Source organism: Myotis davidii, unplaced genomic scaffold (genome assembly GCF_000327345.1).
Source record: "Myotis davidii unplaced genomic scaffold, ASM32734v1 scaffold765, whole genome shotgun sequence".
Classification (NCBI taxonomy): Eukaryota; Metazoa; Chordata; class Mammalia; order Chiroptera; family Vespertilionidae; genus Myotis; species Myotis davidii.
The window spans coordinates 53,511-77,335 of record NW_006296056.1 but is presented as its reverse complement, the minus strand read 5'-3'; positions in this window follow the sequence as shown (position 1 = coordinate 77,335).

The window sequence follows — 23,825 nt, the reverse complement described above, 5'->3', positions numbered from 1 at the left end:
GTTGTCACTCTGCTGAGTGTGAAGTTCATTAAACTGGACCGTTGATTGAGCTGATAATGTTCATGACTTTAATGAGAAGACAGTGTGCCATGTATGAGCGAAAGGACATAGCCACCTCTTGGGATTTCAGCAGGCTTCTTGGGAGAGGCAGAGGGCAGAGCTGTGAGGTGATAGCCTACCACCTCGAGAGACAGAGTAGCAGGAGGCAGAGAGGTGGAGAACTTGTTAGAAGACCATGAACAACCTATAGGCAATGGAAAATGCAACCCCACATTTTGGAGAGAAAGTCGGGACCATAGCTACCGTTTGGTGAGTTGCAGTAGTCAGGGCATGCAGCGGGGAACATGGTTTCAATAGCTGCTGTGTTCCACCTTCACTTACATTTCTTAGTTTAATTCAGATTTGTGGAGGGAGTAGTCTAATTGGTTGAACTTAGCTCCTCAGGGGTCCTTTCACCCAGGTGGTCCCAGCAGCTGGAAAGGCCAGTGGGTACACTCACAGCTAGACACAGGGCCCGCTTGTTAACACTCCTCAGAGTGTCCTGGTAGTGCTTTCTTTGCTTGCATTTCATGACCTCTCTCTCTCTCTCTCTCTCTCTCTCTCTCTCTCTCTCTCTCTCTCGTTGCCACCTCTCTCGCCGTGCTCTTTCCCAGCCTCATTGTTGGCCCCTCTCCCTCTGAAACCTAGGTTGGCCTGGACCCTATGCATCCTCCACATGAAACTTGCACTTGAATGATCTCATCTAGGACCTGATTTGAACCGTTTGACTGCTAAGGAGCGCTATCACGCTCTTCTTATTTAAAACAAATTTATGTAAACAATTGGTATTTTTTAATTTTTGTTGTTGCAAAGCAACACAAGTGAGTTTATTGTATAAAAAGTGTTTTACATTTTTTCCCATACACCCGCAATTAGTGCCACAGTTTTGGCATATGTCCGAAAAAATACGTCAGCAGCCAAACGGTTAACTTTCATTCGTAAGCCAACTATTTCCAAACATGTACTAGTATGTCCATCCTCAGGGCCCCCTGGCTCCCACAACCACTTGTCTGTTTCCCATGTCCACTAGAATAACTAATAGGAAGTTCAAAGTCAACATGGATACAACCCAGTGATTGCCACCACTCTTCCTCTCCTCCAGAATTCCCAGTTCACTGGAGTAAAAACAATAGGTGCTTCCGTGGTGATTCCTTCCATCCCCCACTCCCACACTTCAATCCATTGATCAGCGCCATTTCCTCTCCCTTCAAGTACAGCCAGAGCATCCTCCACACCCACCCTACCTGCTGTCAGGCTGGCTCATCCCATCTGGGCTGGACTGGCAACGAGCCCCCACGTGGTTTCTCTGTTTCCATCTGGTCTTCTACAATAGAGTTTTCACAGAGTTGTAGAGTGATCTTTTAAAACCTTAATCATATCATTACCCTGGACAGCAGTTCTTAATTTCCTGATAATGATCAATGTCGATGGTTTGCCTTATCATTATTTTCAAGCTCTGGTGTGTCCCAGTCTCCCTACCTGACATAGGTCTGCTTTTTTCCCCCAAGAGCATAATCTGCTCCCTGCCACTGGATGGCCATTTATCTGCCTGGGAAGTTCCAGCCCCTACCTCTCTATGACAGGGCCCCCCATGTCATCGGGAGCCACCTCCTGGGAGAGGCCTCTTAGAGCAAATAACCTAAGAGAACCACCCCTCTGTGGCATCCCTAGCTTTCACACTCTCCCCAGCACTTATTAGTGCCAGGCAGGTTCTTGGTGACTCTTTGATTTGTTGCTGTCTCTGTCCCTAAATAACATCTAAGTACATGAGCAGAGAGATGTCAATTGTAAAGTGTTCAATAGATATTTGTTAAAAGAACTAGTGAGTGACCACTGGAGACCCCTTCATTCTATGCATTTGCCAAAGGCTGTGAAGGGATGCCACGTTAACAGGTGTCTTTCTAGGGGATGGCACAATGCAGAGCCCAAGGCCTCCAGAACACCAGCTCAGGGAGATCCTAGGAACCAGACCCATTTCCCTTGGCTGGGGAGCTCCTGGAGAACAGATGGTGGCACTTCTATTTTTCCCAGGTGTCTCCCTAACTGGTGTAGGCTCCAGATTTCAAACCAGTCACCAGTGGGTATGAGTGGGGAAGAGAAAAGGCCAGGTGGTGTCTGCCTCCTCCCTCCAGTCTAGTCTCTCTCATCCCTCCCCTCAAAGTCAGGAAGACATAGATTTAGAGGGCCCCTGGGAAACCCTGCATATCCCCAGTAAACTTTCATGGCTAGAATTTTATATTCTAGAGCTCATTAGTCAATGGGTGGTTATGAGTGGTCATCATGGAATTGAACTACTGAGTTTGAAACTTGCACAAGCACTCACAAAGAAACAAGGAAGAACAGACCCTGACAAGGGGTCCATTGTGGGGCTTTGGTAGCTAGAATGCACTGGTCATCTGGGGGGGAGGGGGATGGGAACCTGGGAGGATACCATAGGCATCAGGGAAGAAGGAGAGAAGAAAAATACCCAGATCAGGGCAGCTGCTCAGGGTCCTGCCCCTGTACAAATTGCGTTTAGTTTGCATCCTCCTCACATTTTCCTTAATCCAAAAGCAAATCCTCACTTATTTTTTTTCTGCTGGTCCTAAATAATCACTATAGTATGTGCTTTAGCTCTTTCCTTCTTTTTTCCATATACTTTAGTCAATTTTATCACCATATTGCTGGAATAAAATGTATGGTAATTAATTGACTCTAAGTTGTTATCTAATATTACACATTCTAATTTAAGAAATGTCAAAAAATAATATTATAAAATAGTTACAATTTAGAACCAGTGGAGTAAGGTGGGCTTCAGAATAGACTCCTTGTGCTTCCTCTTGGGTTGACTGCTTGCTCATAGCTATTTTATGAAGCTGAAGACATGCACTGGTGTGGGCCCACCAGCCATGGGACCATGGTGCGGTGGACCCTTTGGGCTGGTTTTCAGGGTTGTGGGAGCGACAGGCAGGGATGTAGTGGAGGGACCCAGAGTCATGCTGGTGAGGTGGCTTTCTGCCCCCAGTAAACTCTTTAGAATGTCTGCTGGGTAGAAAAGGTTTCCAAGAGACTTCTAGATTATTCCAAGCAAGGCCAAGTTTACCTTTTACCCTTATGGCATCTTTGTAAAGCAACTTACAATCCACAAGGAGTTTCAAAACAGTTTGGCCACTGCAAGCTGACACCTGCAATACAATTCAGAGTTCAAACTTAGCTGGAAGTAGGTTCTGTGCATGTAGCTCTCAGTTCTCAATGACCGTAGGCTGGACTGTACCAGGACGCCTGCCTCCCCCTGACCCAGGATGTGTTATAACTTTGAGGTTACTTTACTTCTAAACATTTTCAAATAGACAAAAGTATTCTTTTAGATCCCTATATTCAGATATGTATTACAATTATTATGAAGAATATTTGGCCCACAAAAATAACAAAAAGCTGAGGCTTTATTGTTTTTGACAAATTAAACTGTGACCAAGTCAGAGAATATGGCTTAAAAGAACTTTGAGGTTTCATTTCTTTTTCTGAAATTTTGTTGTCAGTATATAGAAAGGAAATGGAGTTTTGTACATTGCTTTTGTATCCTGCATCTTTACTGTATTTGTTCATTGCTTCTAATAGTTTTTTGGTGGAGTCTTAGAATCGTGTCATCTGCAAAGCATGACAATTTTACTTTTTCATTTCCAGTTTGGATGCCTTTTATTTCTTTCCCTTGCCTGATTGCTCTGGCTAGGACTGCTAGCACTATGTTGAATAACAGTAGTGAGAGTGGACATCCTTGTCTGGTTCCTGATCTTAAAGGACAGCTTTCCATTTTTCACAATTCAGTGTTATGTTAGCTGAGGATTTGTCATGCATGGCCTTTATTATGTTGAGGTACCTTCCTTTTATGTCCATTCTATTGGATGTTTTAATCACAAAAATATATTGTGTCTTTTCAAATGATTTTTCTGCATCTATTGATAATATATTATTTTTTCTCTGTTTTGTTAATGTGGTGTATTACATTAACAAATTTGCATATGTTGAACCACCCTTGTGCCCCTAAAATGAACCCCACTTGATTGTGATGCATTTTTTAATGTACTGTTGTTTCAATTACTAGTATTTTGTTTAGGATTTTTGCATCTGTATTCATCAGAGATACTGTTTTGTAATTTTTGTGTTATCTTTATCAGGTTTTATAAAGAACTTATACAACTCATGACAACAACAACAATAAAACAACCTAATTAAAAATGAGCAGCCGAAACCGGTTTGGCTCAGTGGATAGAGCGTCGGCCTGCAAACTGAAAGGTCCCAGGTTCGATTCCGGTCAAGGGCATGTACCTGGGTTGCGGGCACATCCCCAGTAGGAGATGTGCAGGAGGCAGCTGATCGATGTCTCTCTCTCATCGATGTTTCTAACTCTCTATCTCTCTCCCTTCCTCTCTGTAAAAAATTAATAAAATATATTTAAAAAAAAATGAGCAGAGGACCTGAACAGACATTCCAAAAATCTATACAAATAGCCAACAGATATGTGAAAAGATGTTCAACCTCACTAGCTATAAGGGAAGTGCAAATGCACACACAAAAAGAACAACAATGAATGCCACCTCACACCTGTTAGATTGGCTATTATCAATAAGACAAGAAATAAAATGTGTTGGAGAAGATGTAGAGAAAAAAAGAACTCTCTTACACTGCTGCAGGCAATGTAAATTGGTATAGCCACTAAGGAATTCAGTATGGAAGTTCCTCAAAAAAATTAATATTTATCCAGCAATCTCTTTTATGGGTTTCTACTGGAAAAATTTATGAATACACACACACACACACACACACACACATACACACACAGCCAAGACATGGAAACAATCAAAGTGTCCCTGGATATCCATCTGGATAAAAAATGTGGTGTATAATTAGAATGGAATACTACTCAGCAATAAGAAAGGATAAAATACTCTGATTTGTGATAACATGAATAGATCTTGAGAGTATTTATGCAACATGAAGTAAGTCAGACTGAAAAGAATGAGAACTATATGATTTCATTAACATGTGGAATATAAAATAAAAAGCAAAAAAAATAAATAAAACAAATAAATAATTTTATATACACAGACAACATCATGGTGATTACCAGAGGGAAAAGGGGTGGAAGGAGGATAAAGAGGCTCAAATATATACTGACATAGCAAGACCAGACTTTGGGTGGTGAACACACAATGAAATATATGGATGACATATTATAGAATTGTACACTTCAAACTTACATAATGGTAATTAACCAATGCCACCCCAACAAATTAATTTTTTTTAAAGATAACAAAAGGCTAACATATGTTTATCTAGAAGATGTGAAGAATTATTTCCAGAACAAGAAGTTTGGAATGAAAACTTCCACAACTTTAACAAACTACGTTTTACAAACTTAAAAAATTATAATGCTACTAGAGGCCCGGTGCACGGATTCGTGCACATTGAAAGGAAATTAATTAGAAGGTGGCCAGCAGGGCCAGACTGGGCAAGATGGGCCAGACATACCCTGGAGCCAACCTCCTGTGGTCCCTCCCTGGCCGACAGCACCTGACAGGTGAGGTCCTCCAGCCTGGACTGTGGGGATCAGGCTGAAACCAGCAGTCCGACATCCCCCAAGGGGTCCTGGAGTGCAAGAGGGCACTCTACAAAGTTACTGTTGCTCAGCAGCTCCTGTGTTGAGCGTTTCCCCACTAGTGATCAGTGCACATCATACCTACCGGCTGGTCAGCCAGTTGGCTGGTTGCTTAGCCTTTTATATAGAGAGATTTTTCTTAGATTTAAAATATTAGAGACTTAAAACTATTTTTTAGGGAAAAGGGAACTAAAAGAACAATGGACATGTGTAAAGTACTGTTTTGTACAGCTTCAGCAGAACAATGGACAGGAAAATATTAACATACGTAGAGACATTCCCTAACTCTCTCTCTCTGAAACCAAATGAGTTTTGCTCAAATAATGTCTGATTGAGAGATAATTAAGGGGGAATGCCAATTCCACATTGCATATCTGTGCTCTTTGCTGCCTATTGTTAAAGCTGCTTGGAGATGGGATATAAAAAGAAAAGCATGACAGGGAGGGATAAGAAGGAAAGTAGTCTTGAAGCAGAGCCAATAATGTGGAAGTAATTGAGATTTACCAGCATAATTTCCATAATAGCTTTTGGATGCACAATAGCTCAAGAGTGTGCCACAGATTCACATTCATTAATGTTCAGGGGTTACAGTGCTTTCATAGAAGGTGGCCAATCTATTGCCTTTCCAGCAATACCTGGAGTCTTTCTCAAAAAGCATTGTGGTAGGGACAAGCTCATCTAACTGCATCAGCAGGGTGTGCTGTGCATGCTGTGTCCTTACACCTGCATTGCCGCCCGTTCCTTTCATCTGTGACTGTAAGAAATGGCTTTAATGAAGGTCCATCAGAGAAGGTAGTTATCAAGCAGTGCAGAATTTAATAAGACATTAAAAGTTTTCAAATTCAGTATAAGCAGTGATGTCTTCTGATATGTAAGAACTAATCAACTTTGAGAAAGACAGATATGTGGAATCTAATGAACAAAATGAACTGATGAAGTAAATAGATCCAGAAGCATAGAAGCATGAACAGACTGAGCAATCTCAGAGGGAAGGGGGTCCAAGAGGGCGCTGGAAGAGATTAACCAAAGAATTTATATGCATATATGCATTGCCCATGGTCACATTCAATGGTGCCCTGAAGGCCTGCGGTGGGGCAGGAACCTGGGGGAGGGGGATCACAACAGGGGAGAAGGGCAGACATCTGTAATACTCTCAACAATAAATATATTTTTTAAAAGAAATGATCAGCTTTGGCCTATTTCCCCTTTCTCTAGAATATGGAACCCTGTTAAATAGATAGAAGATGTGTGTTACCAGGCAGCCTTTCACCTGAGCCCAGGGTAAATGAAAATTCACCCCAGAGCAGACACTGCACCTGCTGATGGCCCAGCCAGGCCCACAATAATCCCAGGGATGCTCTGGGTTCATCTTACAAAGGCTCCTCCCATTTGCGTACATGAGGTCAGCAGTGCACATCAACCTGGAGGACACTGCTGCACTTGGTAGACTAATGCTAACTTCTCCTAAGACATGTCCAAAGAAAAGACAGATATGTGGAGAGAAGACATGTCCAAAACTCTGCTTGCAATGTTGTTTGATGATTTTCACAGACAGCGAAAAATGAAATTTCAGAAAAACTGTCTTTAGGCAAATGTATCTCACACTGAGACCAGGGTAGATGCCGCTAACCGACTGTGGACATTTTCCCAATGAGACTAGACTCAGCCTCTGTCTTCCTCTATATGACACTCCAGTATCCCAGCCAATCATTAGGGTTGAATTCAGGACAAAATCTATTCCCCTTCTCTGTTCGCTTAAGAAAAAAAGAAGAAGAAGTGCTGAGTTCTAGCATTGGCTCCATTGCTTTCTAATGGTGTGGCCTTGGGTAACCATGTAACTTACCTGAATGCCAGTCTGGTCTGTAAAGTGAGGATGTTAATATATGCTGATGTTCCTGCACTGGGCAGTGACAAGGGACTGTGATAAAGGATGTGAAAGGGGCCTGCCAATTATAAAACTACATACCAATGTAAACTAGTTTTATCAATATGATAATAACCACCCTAATTTGTTGTCTGTCTCCCTGTGGCCAACACACTGACTATTTTTGGACAAGAAGACACACAAGTCTGTTTCAGGTGCTCATAAATGATGTAGGCCTAAGGACTACATAGCTGAGGACTAATTTGGTTCAATATAGTGCAATCATTATGAGCATAGAATCTGGGGCCAAACCACTGGGGTCTGAAACTCTCATTTACTATATACTGGCTATGTTACCCAACCTCTCAGTTTATTCATCTGTAAATGGGGATGATATCATGTCATATGTTGTTGGAAAATAAATTGTTAACATTGATAAGTACTAGAATGGTGCCTTCCGGACAGGAGGGTACACTCCGTGTTGGCTATTACTCTTGCTGTTGCTAATGGGTGTACCCAACAGCTGGGGAAGAAGTCTGAGAGGAGAAGTAGCAAGACCAGGTAAAGGCTCCAAAGAGAAAGAGTGCAGAGCTAACAAGGCTAAGCTATGCCAGGAGCAGTGGGATTGAAAGGTGAGGTTCAACTGCAGAGCTGGTCATGAAGGAAAATCCACTGGGCCCAGAGAATGGCAGGCTAGGAAGCTGGAGGCAAAAGCAAAGTCGGGGCTGGGGGAGGGCGGGATGAATGATGAGGTCTGTGTATCCAAAGCCTATAAAAGGGCTAGAATAGAAAGAGAGACACAGGGAAGACTGTCCAAAAAGAATGCAGGGCTCTTGATTCTTTATAGATTCAATTATTTCTAGCAAAATAGTTCCATCTGAATCCTCACTTCTTCCTGCCTCTCAGCCTTTATTATTGCTTCTCCACCTGAGAACTCACAGTTTCATCTTTGAACGACTCATCGAGGCTAACCCATTTCCCAGAATGCCCACTGTAAACAACCTCCACATAAGACCAACACTGATGAGTAAGTCAGAATTCTTGGACTCAAAGGTATTGATTGTGACAGGAATCCTGACAGAGGCAGGAGTTTCACTTATTGGTTTTCCCAGCATCCCAGGAAACAATCAAAACAGTGAACAAAGACAAAGTGCAATTGGATATACTTGCACACTTATCTTATGGAAGCATAACTCTAATGAGCCGAAGCATTCCTTAAGCAGTGGCAAGGAAAGACTATAACAGATCTGAAACTGATGGGCTTTGTCTCATGTGGCAGTAGATTCTTAAATCTGAAATCATCCACAGTATCCACTTTTAAAACAAGGCCAATTTTCAGACCTAAAATTACTTCTGCTTCCACAGTAGCACCTGCCCATGAAATAAGCCTCTATCAAAAATTTAAACTCTCCAGCAGCCTCTTTTCCACAATTGCCAGCCATCTTGCCTGTGAAAGCGCCAGGCTGGCACTGTCTATCTCCTGAGTGAAGTCATTGTCCTCGGATACTTTATGACTAGTAGACATAACACCCAGTGGAAATGACATCAACTGAATTTAGAGTTAGTTGAAATGTTCCACCTCACAGGAGAAAATTCAGTCTGACCTTCAGGGATGCAGGTCTTGTTGGTTGTCCCAGTGAACTCTAATTCTCATTGGCAAACTCTCAGAAGGGAAACTGATGACCTTTTGCACACAGCAGTTAGTGAAGAAGTACAAATGAGTTTTGACTCAGGAAGTTGTTTTTGCAAATTGAACACCAAATTCACATGTTAATCGCAGTAAAAATTCAGGAAGACATTAAGCATATAAATTACAACAGCAATCAGGCTCCCTCAGAAAACATACCCCAGCTGCTCCAGAAGCAAGTTGTTCACCCCAGGAAACTCCCCTCCCCGAAAGTATTTCCTAAGTGGTAAACCTGGGTTCTATGATCCATGCTTGCTGCTTTACTTGTGAATTCCTACCACCATATTTGAATATGGTGTCAATCCTATATAATCAAAGTCTAATATGCAAATAGACTGAATGGTGGAACAACAGAACGACCGAACAACCAGTCGCTATGAAGTGTGCTGACCACCAGGGTTGAGCGTGGAACATGGCAGGTGTTGACTGAGGCAGGATGGTGGAGCAGGTGAGCAGGCATGCCTGACCAAGATGGGGCACCGGTTGCTGTCATTGGGGCGAGCCTCTGGTGGTTACTGAAAATTCTTTGCTCCCGCGTGATCCCGCCCAGCACTGGCACCTGCTGCTGGTACTGGTCCCACTCTCACCCATTGCTGGTGCCCAGCGCCAGCCCTGATCACTCGGCATCATCAGTGGGTGTTAGCAGCGGTTGCCGGCCCCAATCGCCCTCAGGGCTTCTCCACCTCCCCCTGCTCCGGAGGGTAGATCAGGGTTAGCAGTCATCTCTCGCACCCACTGCTGGTGACAGCCCTGCTCACATCCACTGCCAGCGCCAGTCCCATTCACACCCCCAGCTGGCGCCAGAGCCGCCTCTCACACCTGCTGCCAGTGCCTGGCGCCAGTCCCGATTGCTTGGCCCCATCAGCAGGTGCAAGTGATGGCTGCCAGCCCTGATCGCCCCTGAGGGCTTCTCCACCTCTCCCTGCTCCTGAGGGGCAATCAGGGAAGCAGCTGCCGCTTGCACATGCTGCCAGCACTGCCCCTGCTAGCACCCACTGCTGACGCCAGCCCCAATCACTCCATGCCTTCAGCGGGTGCGAGCAGGGCCAGCACTGTCAGCACATGGGAGCGGTGGTGCTGGGAATGGGGCTGCTGGCAGAGAGGGGACTGGGGGCCATGATGGGAAGGGCTGGGTGGGGGAGCAGAGGATGGGCTGAGACCCACCCCTGTGCCTACCACAGCCTCGCAGCCCACAGTTCCTTCCAAGGTGCACAAATTTGTGTACTGGGCCCCTAGTAGTTATTATAAGTCTCTTCTATAGAGATTATAAATGATCTGTTAGCAATGAAGTAAAGATTTATGGGGCTGGGGCGGGGGGCAATGGGGAGATAAGGACACATATGTAATACCTTAATAAATAAAGAAAAAAAAAGATTTATAGTTCACATCCTAATATCACAAGTGTAACCACAAAACACTGCAATGATCCCAAGCTCAACAGTGACGTCCTTTACCCTGAGAATTCTTCATGTTGGGTGCCCCCCAATTACGTGTGACATGGGCTCCATCAAGACCGAGACAGTGTGTGTTCACTTGATTAAAAAATGCCCCTGGGCAGTGAGATATACTCCTAACCCCTAGCTTACTTAAACTAAAATATACAAACAAGAAAATGCAGAAAGCAGATCTGCCAAGTCCTTAAACAATGTTTCAGTTTTCTCATGCCTCAAAATTACTTTCTCATTCCAAGGCTGTTATTTTCTCCAAAAAGATTCTATGTAAGGGCAAAATCAGTGTCACATTTCCCATACGCCTTCATCAGATGGTTTAAAGAAAGGTTTTCTATTGGTGACAGCCATCAAACATCCTGAGCCAGACTTGACCAGGTGGTCGGTAGTTCTGCACTTGCACATTCCAAACTATTCATTGTACAGGGTCATGTTAACTTCCATTTATCTGAGAAGCGAAGGTTTGTCCATGGTTCCTCCAAACCTTGCTCTTATTCTGCTGAGTTTATTGAGTAATTAATGGGATATTTCTGTGAAATACTCAGAAGGCTATGACTATCAGGAACACTTGCTGAGAACATGCTAGGAAAGGGCAGCCTGACTAAGAATGTGGAGCTTATGTTGACTGGATGACCTGGATACCCCAGCCAGCCCTCCTTGGTGCTGCACATAGAAAGCACCATGGTATTTCAGTCCTCTGTCACCTGACCCAGCAGGAGAGAGGGCCAGCAGCTTAGGGTTTACCGTGGAGAGGGGTTAAGATTGAAGTAACACGAACACCAATAAACCCTTGAGGTCAAGAGAATAGCAGATTGATTTGGTTTTGAGTAGTTCATGGCAATGGTAACAACAATGTGGGTACATATCAAGTCCAAAAACAGTACAGGCACACCAGCATAAACCTCATTTAGCTTGTTATTGCATTGTGGGGGAAAAAATCTCCTCTTTCGTTTTCTTTTTTCCAGAAAAGTTATCCTTTTTTTAATTTTATTTTTATTGTTGAAGGTATTACAGATGTCCTGTTTCCCCCCATTAACTCCCCCCTTCCCCGTTCCTATCCCCTCCCTAGGCCTTCACACACTATTGTCTGTGTCCATGGGTTATGCATATATGCACTTAAGTTTGTTTTCTTTTAAGGAATATTATCCAAAAGGTTAAATTTGTTATGCTATCTCCTGGAAGGCTTACTTACTTGAAATTTTAATGGCCATAGTTTTCTTCCTCTGTGGACTTCCTAACAAGATTCACCTTAAATATAGAAACTCCTTCCCCTGTCCTTTTAAATTCCCGTTTCTTTTCAACTCATTCAAGACATGGTCAGGCCCCATGCCTGTTCTCAGCAAAGAATAGCGCCGTTTCTACCAGATTTTCTGCAGCTGCCTTCCCTGAGTGCCTCTGCTGGAGTTTCCCTACTTGAAAGGTATCTCGGAAGCCTTTCCTTATCTAATTCCCAGAGAGATCCCAGACTCCCATGAGACAAGCACATACGCCTGGCCCAGAGGTTACTGCCCAAACTTTTAAGGCCATATCAACAACTGCAAGGATAACATCGAGTAGGCAGAACGACACGCCTGACAGACAGGGCGGGGAAGAAGGTGAGTGGTTGTGGCTGAGGCTGCAATGGTTCACTTGCCCATCCCTAGTGCTGGGCGTCCGTGATGTCATAATCATCTCCATCTTAGTAAAGATGCCATCTCATAAGCACAAAATTATGACTTCATGGGAGTATGGGCCAAATGAGAAGCAGAACTCTGAGGGAAAGGATGCTTGTTAAAGCAAAACTGTTTTCAATAATTGACAAGGGGAATTGAGAAACTAATTCTGGCTAAGAAGATTTTGTTGTTGTTTGTTTATTCATTTTTAATTTAAATGTTCTCAACGTTAGAGCCATGTCCAAATCAACACTGCTGGCACTACGTGGTGGTCTGGAAGAAATGAGCCTCGAAGAGACTGTCTAAAGAGCAATGTGGGAGGCCAGCTGCCACCCAGGGTCCTCTAATGGAGTGCTTTAAGTCCCTGAAGCCACTACCTTCCTACCACACAGGTGGGACCCATTCTCTTACAATTGTGACATAAAAGAATATTTTCCCGAGGTCATGTATCATGGTGGGAAGTAGCTAATTTCTACTGACAAATACTGATAGACCATGTGATTCATCTCTAGGCAAAAATTAAGGGTGAGGGTATGTATCCAAGATAAAGTACATTTGCTCATCAGTCAACAAACTCCTTCTGGACCAGCAGGAAAGTCTGCTGGCGCTGCCTCTCAGGATTTGGGTGCAGGGATAATCCGTCTCAAGCACTGGTCTTATTACCCATGTTGTAGCTTTCGCTAGCTGTGGCGTTGGTAAGGTGGGTTAGTGTAAATGTACTTACCTCAAACAGGTGAAGAAAAAAATAGAAAGCGCACATAGAATTGAGTCCATACAGCGACCAAAGAACAGAATGCATTTCCTCTAGGGTTTACCTCATGGTCCTCTTGTCACTGACAGAATGATGCTGAAGGCAATAATTTTTTATCTCATATACGCACATGAAACATGGTAGCTAGTAGATTTGATAGCATATGCCACCCATGCCTTTCACAGACAGGGTCAACAACTTGAAAGAATCTTAATGAGTTTCCAAGAAGGGCAAAAAGTTATAGAAACATTTTTTTTTCTTTTTTTCTAAAATGGACCTGCCCCATTTGCTCAGAAACCCTCTGAAAAAAGTTGTGAGTGAACCGTTTATGTGAAAAGATTAGCACTCTCAGAGACCTGGGACCCCCACGCAGCAAGAAGGATATGGTAGGAAGTAGTGCAGGTGGTCTTGTGGGAGATGCTGAAGAAGTGAGATGAGGTTGCACAGGAAACACTTCATATCAGTGAGAAGAAACGTGTGCATTCAGCAACCAGGGGATAGTAAATGAGAGGGAGAGAGGGAATAACTCAAAATCTGGATTGTATCTGAAAATACAGTGAATTCCGTTATGATCAATCAACTAGCTGGCAGAAAAAGAATTTTGACTTTTATATCCTTTTCTCCAACAAAGAATCCTGTGTATCAGTGTAGTATATTTAAATAGGTGTGCTCTGAGGACAACTGCTGAGAAACGATCCTGTTACTAAGCAGGAAGAGAGCTGATGCTAATACTGGATAAACACAAAGCCACCTGTAGGAGTCTACAAGCTGAATCCTACACTAGGATGTATCTTAAAGACAAAATCTCAACTCACATCATATCATGTTCTATAGACTATTGAAAGGAGTGGAAGACTTCTCTAAAATCTCCAAAACGCTGCCTATGTTCCACTCACCTCTTACTAGCTCAGTTACTGTTGGCAAGTAACTTATTCACTCTGTGTCTTAGTCTCCTTACCTATAAAATGAGAATAATAATAATAATAATACTTCAAGGTGTTGTTATAAAGAGTAAATAAGTGAGAAGCTTTAAAGAGTGCCTACAAAATAACGAAGTCTCAATAAATGTTCGCTATCCTTGTTATGTGAACATTAGACCTACAGCACTGTTAGGCGCACAGTAGGACTTTCTTCAAAAAGTAATTGTTGATGTCACTGTTGTGATTGTTACAAGAAAATTCTCATTCTATCAACATTGAGTATCTCTTACACACAGCACATTTTTTCAAAATAATAGTGTATTATTATGTCCTTCAGTATGTACTCTCTCACTTCTGTAATTTGTTCATTTAAATGCCATCCCAATACCCCCGTTCCTACTGCCAGTTTTTAAATTTACTTTTATTAATACTTCCTCTATTTACCTGAAAACTCCTTTTTTTTTTATACCCTTCTCAATTTATCAAAAGCATGGTCAACAAGTGAGGGTGAAATTAAAGTGATAGTTATAAAATCTTTGTATTCTTCCCACTGCTACATGAAGGTAAAAGGACATGGTGAAATCTTTCCCTGATGGAAAGGAAGGAATGATTTACTTTTTAAATATCGACCATGTTTTCATCCATGAAACAAAACCCACTGGTGACATGGTACAATTATTTTAATACTCTGCCAAATTCAATTTCCTAATATTTTATCAAAGAATTTTACATCATATTCATTCAAAATAATGGTCAACAGTTTTCTTTGTACATTTTCTAGTTTTACTATGATAGTAACACTAGTTCCATAAAATGAATTGGGAAGTGTTCCCTCCTCTTCTATATTCTAAAAGGATTCTGTAGAATTAATATATTAATTCTGTTTAAATATTTGGTTGAATTATCCAGTGAAATCACTGTCCTTGAGGGTTTTTCCTCAAAAATTAAATTATGAATTCAATCTCCTTAATAGTTATAGGTTATTCAAGTCATCTATTTTATATTGAGTTGGGGTAGTTTTTTTGTTTGTTTTTTAAGGAGTTGGTCCATTTTACTTAAGTTGCAAAATCTATGTAGGCAGAGCTATTTGTAATATTTCCTTTTCCTGTCGGTGTCTATATGGCCTTTAGTGATAGCCTATTTCATTTCTGATGTTGGCATATTGCCCTTCCTTCCTTCCTTCCTTCCTTCCTTCCTTCCTTCCTTCCTTCCTTCCTTCCTTCCTTCTTACTTTCCTTCCTTCCTTTTTCTTCTTTATCAGTCCTGCTTAGTTTTTCAATTTCATTGACAAGTAGTTTACTATTTTGTCTGGTTCCCTCACCCTTCTATTATCCACCTTAGGACTTTTTCACCTGTCCATCGCACCTAAATCCTTTTTCTCCCTCCTCACCTCTACTGACTCTTAGACTGCAACAAACTTCACCTTGCAGTTGGTTCGCATATCTCCATCTTTCCCCTAACCTCTCCTTCAAACTCTAGGGACATTCTGCCTTTGTTGGATTAAAGGTCTTATATATGTCTCATACTTAGCATATTCACATTAAGTCTTCATCTTCCCTTCCTTTATAGCAATAATTTTCTATTCTTTATCTAAAAAGTGTTTCATCTTTTTTCAATATTTATGTTTCTTCCCACCATTCAGAGAAAGCTTTAACAGAGGAAATGGAATTTGAATATACTTTGAAATACAGACAGAACTTTGACAGGCAGAGATGGTAGAAATAATATGAATAAAAAGATGTAGGAATGCAATTATGATATATGTTCAAGGTGCTGTGTATGTCTGACTAAAGCAAAGCATCTTCATTTATTCACTAATCCAACAAAGGTGTAAGTGTCCAGTATGTACCCAGCATTATTCTAAGCACTATCTATAGAGTGAAGAAAGATTTATGTGGGTCGCTGATCTCATGAAGCAAAGTCTACTAAGTGAGATAGATATTATTCAATTCATAGTAATACATGTGTAAACGTGATTGTGTTAAATATCTGTGCTAAATAAAAATAACAAATTGTGATTAAAGAGAACATTAGAATGGGTAAAGAAGGGTAAAATTGGGTGTGCAGGGGGTATCTCCCAGAAAGTTTTAGAATTAGTAGAGCCCTGGTCAGTGTGGCTCTGTTTATCTATCTTGGACCATTCAGGGTGGAGTGGGTAGGTGGAAGAGCTTTCCCGGAAACACTGAAGCCACTGCTGCCTGGAGCAAAGAGTAACAATTGGAGTAAACAATAGACACCCTAAAAGCCTGGAAGGAATAGCCAGGGTGTGAAATTTGGAAGGAAGAAGGACTTTGAAAAGTTCCTGTTATTCCATTTTGGGGGTTCCTCAATAAGGTAAATGTAGAGTTACCATATGACCCAGCAATTCTACTCTTAGACATATACCCAGAAAACTTGAAAGCATGTATTTAAAGTAAACTTGTACATAAATAGTCATAGGAGCACTGTTCATATAGCCAAAGGGTAGAAACAACCAAACATCCACCAGGTGATAAATGGATAAACAAAATGTGGCAATCTATACAATGAAATATTATTCAGCCATAAAAAGGAATGCAACACTGACACATGCTACCCCATGGGTGAACCTCAATACCACCATGATAAGTGAAGAGGCCAGTCACAAAGAGCCTCAGACTCTAGATCCCATTTACATGAAATATCCAGAATAAGCAAGCCCTAGGAGACAGAAAGCAGATTGGTAGTTGCCTGAGGCTGGAGGGAGTGGTCAATGAGTGGCTGCTTAATATATAGGAGTTATTCGGGGGAATGATAAATAATAGTTGTTAATGTATTTCATGACAGTAAACTTTACACTTCAAAACAGTTAAAGTGGTAAATGTTATGTTATATATATTGCACCACATATTAAAAAGCTTATATATATATATATTCCCTGAAAATATGTTTGTATATTTCATACCTAATAAAAAGATTAAAATTCACATAGAATATATATATTCCATGTGAATATTATATATATCCATAAATTTCTAGAAAAAATATGGAATAACCATTTATTAATAAAGGCTTCAATGGGGAAGCCTTTTAAAAGTATTCACATAACCTTGGAGGTATTAAAAATTAATAACATTGTTGACATTTTAATTATAAAAAAAATTTCCATATGGAAAAGAACTACTACAGCCAAGATTTATCTAAAAAGAAAAGCTGGGGGGAAAAGCAAGATAGAGAAAGGAAACCTGAGGAAAATAATTGCATTTACAAACAGGAAAATAATGCTAATCTTTCTAACATATACAATTCTGTTACAAATTAATAGGGAGCAGACCAAAAACAGAGTAGGAAAATGTGAAAAAAAAATAGAAAGAATCTAGAAATGTTTTCTCTTATAATTAGATGATGTCAAAGTTACACTATATTTCACCTCTGTGATTGGTAGAGATAAAAAAAATTAGATAACATGGTGCCAGGGTGAGCACGTAGTGAGATCAGCACTGCATGCTCCTATGTTGCCGGAGAGGGTGGGAATTGATAAAACCCCTATAAAGCAATTTGGTAATATACAAGCAACCTTCTATTACCTTTTGATCTGGCTATTTTATTTCTATGAATTTACTACAGAGAAATACTCTTAGACATGTGAGATAACATATATAGAGAGTTTTTCATATAATCTTTGTATGATCAAAAAGTTGAAACAATAAAAAAATACCCAGCCAAAAACTGTTAATAAATGATATAGCACACCACACAGTAGAATAGAATTGAAAAAGGTTTTATGTACAAATAGAGAATGCACTTCAAAACATACTACTACATGAAAGAAACAGGGGGTAGAAAAATGTGCATAATACTTTTACTATTATGTAAAAAGAAAATATGAATATCTACAAATTTGTTTCACAGACACATAAGCTGTTTCTGAAAAGGTATTTAGAAACTTATAAAACAGGAAAGGAATGAGTGTCAAAAGAAGAGTGTAAGAATTATATTTTATTGCTTAAACCTTGGCATTTGAAACTCTATAAATGTATTACCTATTTAAAAATGTTATTTTATGGAATAACCTTGGGAATAATGCCAGGATTTAACAAATGCTATTAAGGATTTCAAAATGATAGACTTAATTGGTGCAATAATATAAAAATTAACACATTATTGAAATATAATAGCATTAAGTGGGCTGCATTCAAAACAATCATTGGAACTTTTCTGAGAAATTTAACATGATATCATTATAAGAGAGATTTTTTAAGTGATTTGAGAGAGAGAGGAAGGGAGGGAGGAGAGAGAGAAGTGAGAGAGAGAGAGAGAGAGAGAGAGAGAGAGAGATCAATTCGTTGTTCTCTTATTTATGAATTCATTGGTTGATTCCTGTACATGCCCTGACCAGGGATCGAGCCCACAACTTTGGCATAATGGGATGACGCTCCAACCAAATAATCTACCCTGTCAGGGCCATACTTATGATATCATTAGATATGGTCATTTCACTTTTACTCATCCATAATACAGACATTAAGATTTCCATGTCAGCTAACATAGAGTCCTAGTTGGTCCCTGCACAGGGAGCCTTGAGGGTAGGTCTGAAAATGAATGCAGTCAATTCAGTCTAGCATACACTGTGGTCACTGGTGTTGGGAGTGATGGTCACTGATCCCAGCGCCATAGCACCTGCCATATGTAAACTGGTGGGCTCACCTTCCCTCCCTATGCACTGCAAGGTCCCATCCCTTCTACCACTCTGTTCCATGAGAACCACTGACAAAAAGTCAATAGATCTGGACCACAAACTGACCTTCTGAGAACGCATCTTCTTCCAGCAGTTCAAACATTTAATGTACCTAGTGACACCAACCTAAGGTACATATTAATCCCATATTTTAAACACACAAATAGTGAAGATGGAGATTAAGAAACATTCGCATATTTAGCACAGGAAGACGTATCACAGCTAGAAATAGGGCTCAGAAATGGAGGAAAGAAGAGATTTGACAGAAGTTAAAAATCAACCAATTAGCAGGCTTCTTGGATTCTCATAGAGAAGAAGACCAAGTCCCATGATGCCAGGGCTTAGTGGGGGCATGAAGGCCATGAACAATGAACTCTAGAATTCACATGATATGATTTCCAATTTTCTACTAATTATGGGGTACCTGATGTGTAAAAATTTTATTAGCACATATTCTGTTTCGGTTGATAAATGTGTTATTCTTTACCAGTGGATCAACTAATATTAAAACTAGACACTCAATTTGCAGGAGACCATGGCAAGGGTATGACAGAGCAGTCTGGCTGGCTGGCAGGCAGCTCAGAGCAACCCACATGACTGCAAACAAATTCTCAATAACATCATTTCCCTCCCTCCCTCTAGCTGCCCTCTCCTTCTAATTTTATTTTTAATGGTCCTGTATATTTTTACTGAAAGCCACCTCAAATATTTTTCTGGTGTAGTTAGAACATTAACCAAAAGCTGAAAAAAACTAAAACAGAGGTGTACACAGAACGCCTGCTATGTGCCAAGATGTACTGGCAGGCAGTGGGGGATTTGGTGTATGGGGGAGACAGCAACACAGTGTGCTGTGTAAGTGCTGCATCAAGCATGTGTAGGCGACACTCTAACTCAGTTAAGAGATAGCCAGTCAGATACCAGAGGGAAGGTTCCTCCTCCCTTCCCCAGGTGGCTGCACATCCCTCTCAGCAGTCCTGGAATGCCTGCATAAGCCCTATAGCACAATAGCATCCGGTATGCAAATTCCAGTCCTGGGTCTCTCTGGAAGGCACTTGAAGGTACTTGGAACTATGTGTTTTGTTTCCTCAACACCTAACAAAATATGTGTCATATTGTAAACATTCACCAAATATTAAATAAGTTGGTGAATAAGGAAATGAATGAATAAACAAATCTCTAAAAGTTTGACGCTGGACCTTCAAGAAGAAGTGAAATGTGGCGAAGTAGTAAAGGGAAATGTCCAGGCAGAAGATAAGCAAGGTCTGGAAAAGCACTGAGAATAGTGCCATAGGCTTTTCAGGGAAAGCCATGGGGTTGAAATTGTGAAAGAGAACATATGACAATGGTCAGGAGGAGACAACAGATAAAGAGGGGACCTAGTAAGAAAGAGCCTCTGATACCATGCTTTCTCCAGAAATGCACAACTTAATTCATTTGGGCAATTATTATCACACTAGAAGCCCAGTGCATGAAATTTGTTCATGGGGGTGTGTCCCTCAGCCCGGCCTGTGCCCTCTCACAATCCAGGACCCCTTGGGCAGGGTCCCTAGGCCTGGCCGGTGATCAGGGCCTATCCGGACTTTCCTTCCCCTGGCTTCCAGCAGCTGGCCCTACCCCCGCCACTGCCACTGCTTGCTATCTGTGTGGCACAGCACTTCCCCCCCACCAGTCACCTCCCTCTGCGGGCAACAGGCGTGGGGTACAATTGCCTGGCTGGCTTGAGCCTCCCTCTGTGGGGTGATCATTCACAGGGCTCCATGATCTATCGCCCAACAGAGGGAGGCCCCGCCCACCCGGCCAGGGCTCCAGGATCAATTGCCACACCGAGGATGGCCTGGGCCTCCCACTTTGGGGCAATCATGGGGTGGCGGGGCCCTCAACCAATCACATCACACCTGCCATGGCTGGCCTGGCACCAGTGCATGTCATAGTGTGGTCATCCAGAGGGTCGTTCTGCTGTTCGGTCAATTTGCATATTATGCTTTTATTATTATTGAAGATTAATACTCAAATGCTAAATGTCACTCAAGGTATCTCTATCCAGTTCTTTTAAATCAAGAACAACTCATTAATAACAGACAAAAGCCAAATATAATATGCTATATTTTATTATTTAGAGATGATTAGTTAAGTAATGGAATGGCCGGTATGAATTTAATATGCCATAAATATACCCATCTTATTCATTCCAAAATTTGACTAACCTCAACTTTCATGGTGGCATGGAGGTACATTGGAGGAAGGTTGTCCAAAAACAAAAAATGAAATGTAGTCCAATAAGATTCTGAAAATAGCTTCCTTCTTCTTGAGCCCGATGAGCAATGCATTGTCTTCTCTGAGAAAAGCAGCCACTTTGGGTGGCCATCGGTCACAGCACCTGGTAGTGACATGTTTAAGAAGCCATGAAGACCATCTCCTTCAAATGCCAGAGTCGAAGAAGAAAAGAATGCTTTGTATCATGTATGACTATAAAATATTATGACTTTTTTTATAACAAATATAGCAGGATCCAAAAGTTCTCACCCCCAACCTTTTGCATTTCCAAAGTAACCATTTAAAATTTTGAAACTAATGCATTTCAACTTGTGTAAGCCATGAGATGGGAACTATTTTCCTAAGTGATAACATCATGGTTACACACTAAGGACATTCTGAAGACACAGGGTTAGCTCAGCATAGTCAGAAGGAAAACTTGACCACAGCAAAGCTAAAATAATCTTTGGCAGGCTTTTGCCAGTGTTCAAATGGACAAGTATTCAATGGCTTCCTTCATCAGGTCCATTCCAGCAGGGGCAGGCTCTCTGCCGTGGACTCCCCTGGGAAGGAAACAGGAGGCCATGCTGCTCACAGCCACATGTTCCATGTGAGCCACACTCAGAGGGTAGTTTGATGGCTGGAGTTGCCAACTGGTAATCCCTATGTGGATCAAGTTCTAGGTAATCTTAGTGTTCACATTACTTCCCATGGTGCCCTGCTGTCCTGGCTGACTATGTATTCAGGAATTTGAAACGATTTCTTTTTTAAGGCCTGAAAACTTGTGTTCACACAAAAACTGCTATATAAGCGGTGATAAAAGCTTTTTAAAGGAGTCAACTCAGATGTCTTTCAACAAATGAATGGTTAAACAAATGGTGGTGCATCCATACCATGAAATACTATTTGTCAATAAAAATGAATGAACACACAATTTGAATGGATCTCAAGGGAATTATGATAAGTGAAAAAAAAATCTCATACATATTGTATGACTTCATTTATATAACTGTCTTGAAATAATAAAATTACAGAAATGGAAAAGAAATTAGTAGTTGCCAGGACTTAGGGATAGGAGCGGGAGGGGAATGAATATGAAGAGAAGCACAGTGGTCTTGTGATGGAATGGTTCTGTATCTTACCAGGTATAGTGTAACCGTTATTGATACAAGTGATGCAACTACATAAAAGTAAAGTCACACACACAAATGGACAAATGAATGTAAAACTGGTAAAATATTAAATAAAGTCCGTGGAGTGTATCAACCCAATACTTGGTTTGCGATCTAGTAATATTGTATTATTGTTATATTGTAAATCAGAAGACACCTTAATCAATAAGCCAAATTTATTTGGAGTCCGGTTCATTTTCACTAGTGCTAGCGGGCCCAAAGGAACTCTTGCTTCTCAAATTCTGGGCCCCAATATGGTGGAAGTCTTTTCAATTTATATGTTTTTCAGCTCTTTGTTTTCCAAATTTGGAATGAGACTTCCAGACCTTCTGAGGAAAAGTCCTGTTTGCTGGGACAGGGCTGTGAGACCATATCTCAAGGCCTGGCCTGGCGCCAGCACTGACAACTCTGTCTGAGGCATATTTTATGGCCTCTCTGGAGTGGGGAGTAGTCTTATTTTCCCTATTATTTAAGCAAGCAAATGTTTACAGAGTAGCAGGGTTAAGATTTTAAACAGAAGTTTTTACCCAAGATGGAGGTTATTATACTTCACTATAATTTTATAAGATAGTACCACTGGGGGAAACTGGGTAAAAGACAAATGGGATCACTTTGTATTATATATTACAATACATGTGAATCTATAATTACTCAAAATAAAAAGTTTAAGGACACATTCTTTCACCCGGTCGGTGTGGCTCAGCATTTGAGCGTTCGACTCAGAAACCAAGAGGTCACTGGTTTGATTATCCATCAGGACTCATAGCTGGGTTTCAGGCTTGATCCCGAATAGGGGGCTTGCAGGAGGCAGCCAATTGATGATTTCCTCTCTCACTGATGCTTCTATCTCTCTATCCATCTCTCTTCCTCTCACTCTAAAAATAAATTTAACAAAAACATTAAAAAAGAATACACACTGGAGAAAGTTTTTTTACTTCAAATTCATGCTCACATTGTGGCCCACCTGCCTATGGAGTGGGTTAGCCTCTCTCTCTTTTGGTTATTTTATGAGAATCGACTATTAATTTTTAATCTGTAAAGGACATTCAAATGGAGGTCAGAATCCCAGAGCAGGGCAGGTCCACAGAGTGCTGATTTGGGTGCTGAGGCAGTGCTTAAACCCTGCTACAAACTCACATTTTGTCATCTGTAAAATGCGACTGGTCATCCCTTCCATGCCTGACATACTGGCCTGTTAGATAAGGAAACAGTGGCAAACTCTCATGTGTGCATATTTATAGTCATGCATTCATATCTATAGTTGTGGGGCTACCCTAGTGTATTCTGTCAGTGATGGCGAACCTTTTGAGCTTGGCGTGTCAGCATTTTGAAAAACCCTAACTTAACTCTGGTGCCATGTCACATATAGAAATTTTTTGATATTTGAAACCATAGTAAAACAAAGACTATTTCTGATATTTATTTTATATATTTAAATGCCATTTAACAAAGAAAAATCAACCAAAAAAAAAAGAGTTCACGTGTCACCTCTGACACGCGTGTCATCGGTTCGCCATCACTGGTACAGGGAGGCATCGTTTTGTGAAACTCGAGTTTCAGTGTCGTGTGTGTGTGTGTGTTTCTACGTGTATATACTGGGACGTGATCTAACATGGATTGCAACTGTGGGAGGGGGTGAAATAAAAAAAAGTTCGTCTACTAGAAGAATGGAAGCTGCTGGGCCCCGAAATGTGGCCTTTGCCTTGCC